The following is a 9,249-nucleotide window of genomic DNA, read 5'->3' on the forward strand; positions in this document are numbered from 1 at the left end:
TGCCACATTCTTTCTCAGCAAATCCAGCCTTGCACCAGACCAGCCAAAGTCTCCTTGTGTCCCATGATGGTCCCACAGACCTCAGAATTCCCTGTCAGCCAGTGGGTAAACATAATATCTACAAACCCAGCTGCCTTCCTGGAGCTGTTACCTGTGTTCCTCAAGGGAGGAAAACAGGAAAAATTAGTATGCGGCTTCTTCCTCAAGAAATCAATGCGATCTCAACTCACTGTGAAGTTCCCTGACTGTTAGAGATGCTACACTGGTAAAAACTAACCCTCAGATGGGAAAGGGTGGGGAAAAAAGAAAGAAAAATAAATTCCAGTGACTATACAAGTCTAAAATGTTGCAGAAGGCTAAATTGCCAGGGCTGGGGCTTGTTTGGAAGTCCCAGAGTGGAGAGGGCTGTGAAGTCCAGCTGTTTATCACCCCACCAAGAATCAGCTCTAATTGTTAATTCTAATTAGAGCTGTTGGGTAAAAATGTAATCAAGAGTTTCCATTAGGAAAAAAAAAAAAAGACATTTCATCTAAATTAAAAATTTTGTTTTTTAAGAAAGGGGGTAAACGTTGAAAATTTTGTAACAACTCATTTCAGCATTTTCAAGATGATAAGGGATGTATTTTTGCTGTGAAATGCATCATCAATTCAAATGTGTTTTATCTTACAGTCTGAAGAGCAAAAAATAGTTTTCAAATCAAAGCAAAAATGGTATTTTTAGGCATTTTCTTTAAAAAGCCTATCTGGAGGTTTCTGTCCTAATTAAGAATGATTATTGGTTTTCTTTTTTCCTTAATGGAATAAGCTGTTCCTAGTTAGCTCTGCTCTAAAACACCAGGTTGATGTTGATGTGCCCACCCATCTGCCCCAGCACCTGACCCCAGGGCTGTGCTCACACCACCCCACTCTGCGTGTCAGCACTGCCTGAAATCCCTGGGGTTTGAGTCAGGCTTTATAAAACTCACAGAACTAAAGCAAATTCCTTGCTGCCAGGAGACCTGGTGGGGCACTGGAAGGACACAGGTGTGTTTGGTGGGCCTTGTGCAGGTCTCAGTTCCTGCACACACTCAGGCAAGGCAGCTGCAACCCCCCCTTGCACGTTTGACCCTGTGGCTGATGCCATGGAATTGCCACAGATCCCAGCAGGGGTTTGCATCCTGGGGGATCCTCTCCACAGGGTTAGCAGATCACCTTTATCACACTGAGACAGTGGCTTGGGATCTGGTAGATGAATAGCAGAGCTTGTGGTGTGTGATCTGTCCTCTGGCTAGGAGCACTGAAGGAGAGGACAGAAAAGATGGGGGTTAAATGGGAGCTGGGAGCAGAAGGGGACAGCAGGGGAGGAGACTGGGTCAGGGAGAAGCTCAGAAGGAGGAGAGGAGGGTGGAAGAGGAAGGGAGCAAAGCTCAAGGGCTCTGCCAGAGATGAAATGGAAAAAGCATTTGCTGTGCTGCAGTTTCAGCCCAGAACAGAGGGAACTGCACGGGCTCCTCGAGCTGCCCGAGGGCATTTTGAACAACAAAACCAGCAAGCTCTGACAGGGCCAGGAGACCCAGGCAAGAGTGAATGGACAGAGGGGCTGCAGGGTCCCACAGGCAGGGTCCCACAGGCAGGGCACGCTCCTGCCCAGCCACATCCAGAGTGGCACCGCCCTTGCTGCTGCTGCACCACCCCTCTGGCGGCCTGATCGGGGTTATGTAACCTTTCCTGACTGCTCTTTCCCCCGATCAAGTGAGGTTGCTGCTCCAGCTCCCTGCAAGGAGCAGCCGGAGCAGCCTTTCCTGAGCTGCCCAGAGGGGCACAGCCAGCCCCAGCCTCCGAGGCAGCTGAGCAGCAGATCCTGCCCCACTGCCACCCACGGGGAGCTGTGCTGGCAGAGCTGGCACCCAGGACATGGCACCAAGCCCCGGTGGGAGGCTGCAGGCCCTTGGCCAGGGAAGGAGATGGTTGGATCATGGGTTCTTCCTGCAGGGAGCAACTGGTGGGTGAAGCCTGGAGCACCCACTCACACGTGGGAGCAGACACAGGGGATAACACACTGCACCAGTGTTTTATGTACCTAACTCAAAATAAGCTTTCTTTTTAAAAAACATATCTAAGAAGAATGATTTTTCTCTCTCTTTTTTTTTTATTTTTTTTGTTATTATTTTGAAGTCATAAATTATTGAAACAAATTATTCTCACTACTCTCCCAAATCATTCTCAGGCAAAGAAAAGGCAGCTCTACCTTCAACACTGCTTTGTAACAAAATGAGTCAGATTCATTTTGCTCATGATTTGCCCTTGGCTCCCTTTGTCCATGTCTTAAACTACATCCTGGCTCGGTCTGATTAGCAGCGTGTCCTCGGAGGCAGAGGAGGCCCTGCAAGAGCCCGAGGTATTGCAGGTCAAGATTAAAGTGCTCTGCATGCCATTCACTGTCAAAGCTGTAACTGGCTTAACTCAGTGCAATTAGATGGCTCAGAGGTTACACAGTAACGGCAGCAGTGTTTCAGTGCAGCTGATTAAAGCACAGCCCTGGCGTTAAAGGATGTGATTAAAAGGCAGTGTCAGGGCTGAGACCTGGCAGAGGAGCTCAGCAGGCAGGGTTAAATCCACAGCTTCTTCTGGGGTTGGACACCCCAGGGCCTGGAAAAGATCTCCAAGTATCAGCTGAGCCAGCTCAGCTTTTAGGTCTGGAATGCCATCTTGTGATGGCAGTGGGGAAGTGGAAATGGCCCCTCTGTGGAGGCAGAGGAGATGATGGAATTACAGAATGGGTTGGGTCAGAAGAGACCATAAAAATAATTTTATTCCTCCCCCTGCCATGGCAGGGACACCACCCACTGTCCCTGGCTGCTCCCAGCCCCAGTGTCCAGCCTGGCCATGGGCACTGCCAGGGATCCAGGGACAGCCCCAGCTGCTCTGGGCACCCTGTGCCAGGGCCTGCCCACCCTCACAGGGAACAATTCCTCATTCCCAATATCCCATCCATCCCTGCCCCCTGGCAGTGGGAGCCATTCCCTGTGTCCTGTCCCTCCATCCCTTGTTCCCAGACCCTCTCCAGCTCTCCCGGAGCCCCTTCAGGCCCTGGAAGGGGCTCTGAGCTCTCTCTGGAGCCTTCTTTTGTCCAGGTGAGGACCCCCAGCTCTCCCAGCCTGGCTCCATGGCAGAGGGGCTCCAGTCCTGGGAGTATCTCCATGGCCTCTCTGGACTTGCTCCAACAGCTCCAGGTCCTTCTGAAGCTGGAGCAGCTCTGCAGGGGGATCTCACAAGGGCAGAGTAGAGGGGGACCATCCCCCCCTCACCTGCTGCCCACTCCTCTGTGGGTGCAGCCCAGCACAGGGGAGTTTCTGGGCTGCCACTGTTGGCTCATGTCCAGCTTTTCATCCATTATATCCTCCAAGTCCTTCTTTGCTGGTGAATGAGCTCTTCTCCCAGTCTGTGCTCATGTGTGGGGTATCCCTGACCTGGGTGCAGCACCTCAAAGAGGAAAAGGCACCATTGAGGCCATGGCTACCCTGCCTTCTGCTGTGTGGGAGCCAAGCAAGGCTGGTGTCACTCACAGGGCAGTGCAAGCACCAACACCCACGAGGTGTCATCATCACAGGCCCCAGCCATGACAGACACCAGGGGGATAAAAGTTCCTCTCACCAAAGCCTGAACATGCTTGGCTGTGGGGCTGGAGGTGACCACCATGGTAAATGATGATGTACATCCACAGATCTTTTCTTCCATAGGTTTACTGAATTTTCTTCCTCTTCCCATGGTACTACTCCGTCTTTTTCTCCAGTGACTGACAGTGTGGCCAAATGGTGTTGAGCCAAAATCTGATTGGTATAGAAGGATCACAGTAGCAGCCCTGCAGTGCCAGAGCTGAGCAGTGACGGGGGGCAGGCAGTGAGCCCTGGGCATGGGTGTGTTCAGGGCTGAGGTGACAGTAAAGGATCTCTCTTGCTGCCACAGGAGCTGCAGACATCAGCTACATGGGGGATGTCCCACCCCAGGCTTGGAGCACACATCTTTTGAAGCACTACAGCTCCATGCCAGTGCAGATCTCTTGAGTGGATGCACTGTGCCAGCAGACAGTGCTCATGTCCTGGTTTAACCCATCCTGCTAATTTATGGGAGCAAAATCACTCAGATGTGATTCCTCCTTTATGCTGCAACTGAACATTCACTCAACAGAGGTTACCCAGGCTTCTGGAGCCTGTTGAGTTGCTTTGAACACAAGCTGCAGGGCTGTGCTGGGATGCAGGGAGCTCAGGGGAGGCTGTGTCTAGACTAGAGGAACTCTCCTGAAGGCTTGCTGGGCTTTTGTTTTGTAGTAACTCATATCTCTAATCTGGCTTGGAACAAAGCATCTCAGTCCTTTCAGGCCCTGCCACGACACTTGCAGGAGAAAAGGAGGCTCTGTTTAGTGGTCAGCAAGCCAAGATGAACAACAGGGACTGGCTGCAGCTAATGCAGAGAGCACATTCCTGTGACAGAAAAGGGCTTCACCCCCATGGCAGAGCGGCTCTGCTGTGTTTCATCTGGTTTGATGCTTTTCACCCAAAGTTCACAAATTATGTGCAGGCCTTTGTTTGAGCCCCCCTCCAAGGCCAGCAAGCAGAGAAAAAGCTGTGCACACAGAGGGAATCCGTACTGGGAAGTGAGAGACTGGTCCTGGCACTGAGAGTTGCTGAGTTCTGGTATTTGGCATTCAGGAAGCTTTTGAAGTATCTCCCCAATCCTGCTGAAAATGTCTTATTAAAGAGACAAAGCATATTAATTTGGGCCCCATGCTGCGCTAATGAATTAAACAGTTCCAAACTGAAGCTGTGGCTTAGGGTCTTGGCAGAGTCATCATCCATGCCTGTGTGGGCACATGCCCTTGGACTTGGGCAGCGAGATCCCCAGGAACAAGAGCATGAAGTGTTCTGTGTCTGCTCTTACCTGTCTCTCCCCCAGACAGGTTTTGCTGTGCTGCACTGGGCATAGCTGGGAAACCTGTTCCTCACCAGGTTCATCAGTGACAGGGGAAGCACCGAGCTCCTTCTGCTCAGCACCAGCCTCTGTCCCTGCACACAGCAGTGTCCTGGGCACAACAAGCCCAGAGCTTCCCAGGACAAGGCAGGATCAGGCTGAGCTGGAGAGGAGCACCCCACATCCAGGAAGAATAGCTGCCTGCTTGGGCTGAAAATAGACCATGAAACATTTGAAGAAGACAGAGCTGGAGTGGATGATTGCCTGAGGCAAGGCGCAGCTCCAGCTGAGTTCACTGCTGAGCTCTGAGAGCATAAGCACATGAGGAGCATGGGGGAGGGATGCCAGGCTTTCCGGAAAGGCCTTCAAGTGTCTCACTGGAGCACAAAGCCCAGAGAAAAACTTCCTTTGAATGGATCTCCAGCGAGAGAGTTACAGTTACACTGCTGTGCCTGGACATGGATACACAGAGCACTGTGCTGATGTTACAGCATCCAGTGGAGGCCAGGGAAGGTGTGGAACTGTGCTTCTCTCAGCAGGGCACTTGGCAGCACCACAGCTTTTTCTCTGCTTATTTCAGGGCTGGATTTTTGTTGCCGTCAGCTGTTTCTGAGCTGACACTTCTACCTCCTGTGCCCGAAGTGGGACACATCAGGGGCAAGCAGAGGCAGCTCACCAGCCCGCTGCTTCCCACGAGCCGGTGCTTGAGTGTTCCTGCTCCGGCTGTGTCAGGGATGCTGGAAGCGTCCAAGGCCAGGTCGGACGGGGACTGGAGCAACCTGGGATTGTGAAAGGCGGTGTCCCCGCCCATGGCAGGGAGTGGGACGAGACCATCTTTAAAGTCCCTCCCCGTGACTGATTATTGAGGGTTCTTCCCCGCCCCGGGGGGAGCGGCCGAGGCGAGCGGGGCGGTGTCTGTGGAATCACCTCAGCAGCGTGGCCAGACCTCTTCCTTTTCTGCCCCCCGCCGCCGTTTGGGGATGAAGCGATTCTGGCGGGCTGGGCTCCTTCAGCTCGCCGCCATGAGGGCAAGGAGTGGCTCTGGCGGGCCGGGCTCCCTCGCTCTGAGGGCAAGGAGCGGCTCTGGCGGGCCGGGCTCCTTCAGCTCGCCGCCATGAGGGCAAGGAGCTGCTCTGGTGAACCGAGCTCCCTCGCCATGAGGGGCCACCGCCGCCATGAGGTGAGGGGGGTACAGAGCACGGGTGGCGGCGGCGGCAGCGGTGCTGGACACCGGGGCTCCGGGGAAGGAAGGTGCCACCTGAAATACTAATTTTCTCCTATTTAGCTGTTCCTGCCGGCCGGCGAGCGCTGCAGCCCGCGGTGCCCGGGACTGGGGGTGTTGCTCGGCTGTGCAGTTCAGCATTAATTCCTCAGCCTTTCTCTCGGTGTGCTGGCTTTTGTCCTCTACCACAAGCCAGGCCGCTGCTGTTGAGCTTTGTGAATGCAGATGGAACTAATGGCTTATTTGTGATGTTTCTGCTGTCCTCTCTTCAGGCCTTCAGCCGATGACCGATGGCGCTGACCCGCAGCTGGGGGTGACCTGGAGCCGCCCGAAGGAGCAGCTCTGAGGTGCCCCGGCCCCGTGGCGTGTGGAACCCCGAGCTGAGCTGTGCTGAGCTGTGCTGGGACAGCTGGGGAGGCGCTCCGGGTGGGCACTGGAGCCTGCGAGAGCACATGTGAAGGGATGACCTGCCCGTGGGACACAGCGAAAGCTCTGGAGCCACGTGGGTGAGGTGTGACCGTGAGCCAGCCAGGGGAAATAGGCAAAAATGTTTTGCTGTCTTAGAATTAAAAGGTCTCTGCTGGCTCCTATGCTAGCCTCAGGTCCTCAGGGTGGAAATAACGTGGTTTATCCAGAAATAAGTTTAGCTTATCTATTCCTCTTGCTGGATGAAGCCTTGATAAGAGTAGACATCATCAGAAAAGTGCCTCCACATTTTTTCTGCCCTGTAAACCCCCCAGTTTTGGGGTTTTTGTCTCCCAGCAGTAGTCAGCTGCTCGTGGCTGCTCAGTGCCTGTGCCAGTGTTATGCTGCTGGGAGAGAAAGGTGCTGCTGAGCTTTCCTGGCACCAGTGAGGCCGTCCTGGTGCTCAGTGGTGCCAGGTTTTGGCAGCACTCTGCATGCCTGAGAGTGGAGTAACTCCTGCCCGTGGAGTTAGAGCCTAGATTGGATGCAGACAACACACAGAAAATTGAAAATTCTGTTGCAGATATTTTAATGTGCATTTTTCATATAAAAATGAATGTCAGTTAATTGATTTGTCAGTACTAAGGGTTGAGTAGGAGTCCTCTTTTCAACTTTCTTTATTGGGTTTTTATTACAGGTAAATTGTTGGTGTGGGGCTTCCTGGAGCAGCAGGAGTGGTCAGAAGTAAAGCTGTGGATGCTGCTTTGAAGAGCCTGGTTTGAAAGGTGAAGATTGGAAACCTGGAGCCCACAGTTTAAATGGGACAGCTGGAGAATTTGTTTTCAGAATGTGGATGTAGGAATTAAAAATATCAAAGGTGTTTTGGGGCAAGGTATAACAAGAATTATGTGTACAATTTATTGTTAATCTCCTCTCATTGCTTGTTGGAAATACATTTTTACATGACCTCAATTAAATGTATTTATATTTAAGCTTGCTCAGTTTGCTTTTCATTATCTTACAAGGCTGTTGGGTGCAGCAGAATTTTAGAATAGAGACTGGAGAGGTTGTAGTGAGGCACCAGCTCTCATCCCTAGGCCTGGGGGGAAGTGAGCCCACAAAGAAAGGTTGGAAAAGGCTGATGAAAATGTAAAATACATCAGAACTGGTGGGGAAGAGCAAGATGACCAACAGGGCTTCAGACAAAAATGGTATTTAAATGCAAAAGTAGGAACAAAAGGAGTGTTTTGCTCTCCAGATGAGAGTTGGATCCCTTTGGATTCCTTGCAATCTTCTAGGAAACCCTGAGTTTGTGAAATAATCCAGACTCCTTAAATGTCCCTGATACTGTTAGTTTAGCCATGAGCCCTTCTGCCAGTTGAATATCCAGAGCTTTGAATGGACAGTTTTTGTACTGCACATGGGAATACTTGTTAAAATACTAACCATTGGGAAATAAAGGTTTTTCCTGGTTCAAGCCTGAGTTCTATTGTTTCTGTAGAACAAATCCTGCCTGCAAAACAAATCAGGGGTTTCCCCATGGATTTATGTTGTGCCCAGCAGTCTTCCTCTTTCCTAGAGCTGGGCACCTGCTGTCCTTACAGAGGGGGGTCCTGCCTGCTGGCAGCCAAGGAACACTCACTGTGTCAGGGCTCTGCTGCTGGAGCTGGTATTCCCAAAAGTGGCAAAAAATGGGGAATATGGGCTCTTCCCAATATCCCATCCATCCCTGCCCCTGGCAGTGGGAGCCATTCCCTGTGCCCTGTCCCTCCATCCCGTGTCAATTGTCTCTCTCCAGGTTTCCTGGGGCTCCTTCAGGCCCTGCAAGGCCACCCTGAGCTGCCCCCAAAGCTTCTCCTGTGCAGGTGAACAATGGCAGCTGTGCCAGCCTTTCCTGCCAGCAGAGCTGCTCCATCCCTGGGATCATCCTGGAGCCTCCTCTGGCCTGGCCCCAGCAGCTCCAGCTCCTGCCTGGGCTGGGGCAGCTCTGCAGGTGGGAAATCACCTGAGCACAGGGACACAGGTGATGCCTCAGTTTCAGTTTTTATATTTTTCAGGTTTATTCTGCTTTAGTGTATAAGTCTGGGCTTCATATTATGGGATGGTGAGTTCTCTGCACAGAGTGGGGAGACAAAACAATTCCTACTCTAGCTGGGCACCAAGGACAAATGATCCAGATCTCAGGCCTAAGAGCACAAACAACACGGACTGGAGAGAGAAAAACAAGCAGGATGGGACTGCCTGGGCTAAAGCTGGAATTGGACAATTAGCTCCAATATGCTAATGGACCAAGAATGTGAGACCCCGTGACCTGTTGTCCCTTTTGTGCCCATTTTGGGTTGTGCTGCCCAAGGTGGATCTATTTGAGGCCTCTTAATAAATCCCTACTTTATTCTTTAGCTCAGTCTGGTCTCTGTTCTAGGTCCGCCCTCACAAGGCATCACAGGGACAGAATCCCCCCTGCCCTGCTGCCAATGCTGGTGCTCATGGGGTGTAGTCTGGGTTCTGGGGCATGTCCAGCTTCCAGCTTTGTGCAAAACTGGGAAATAAAAAATAGGGATGTCCTGAAGGTTCTGCAATGGTCAGCACAGGGTCTGGAGCTCAGGGTGTCCCCTCTGCAGGAAGGGGACAGTGAGCACCGCGCAGCTCCTTCTGCAGCACACAGCTGATCAGTA

General features: G+C 52.0%; 1 long non-coding RNA gene and 1 other non-coding gene across 2 annotated transcripts; both read left to right on the forward strand.

Annotated features, from left to right (window-relative positions):
• Positions 1-5,876: 5,876 nt before the first annotated feature.
• LOC134424540 (uncharacterized) lies at positions 5,877-7,566 on the forward strand. Its single transcript, XR_010029449.1, has 3 exons — positions 5,877-6,127; positions 6,442-6,680; positions 7,272-7,566. It is a non-coding gene; the product is annotated as an uncharacterized LOC134424540 (long non-coding RNA).
• On the forward strand, positions 6,927-7,129 carry LOC134425006 (small nucleolar RNA SNORA74). The gene has a single exon (XR_010029555.1). It is a non-coding gene; the product is annotated as a small nucleolar RNA SNORA74 (small nucleolar RNA).
• Positions 7,567-9,249: the final 1,683 nt, after the last annotated feature.

The sequence above is a fragment of the Melospiza melodia genome, chromosome 14 (genome assembly GCF_035770615.1).
Source record: "Melospiza melodia melodia isolate bMelMel2 chromosome 14, bMelMel2.pri, whole genome shotgun sequence".
Lineage (NCBI taxonomy): Eukaryota > Metazoa > Chordata > Aves > Passeriformes > Passerellidae > Melospiza > Melospiza melodia.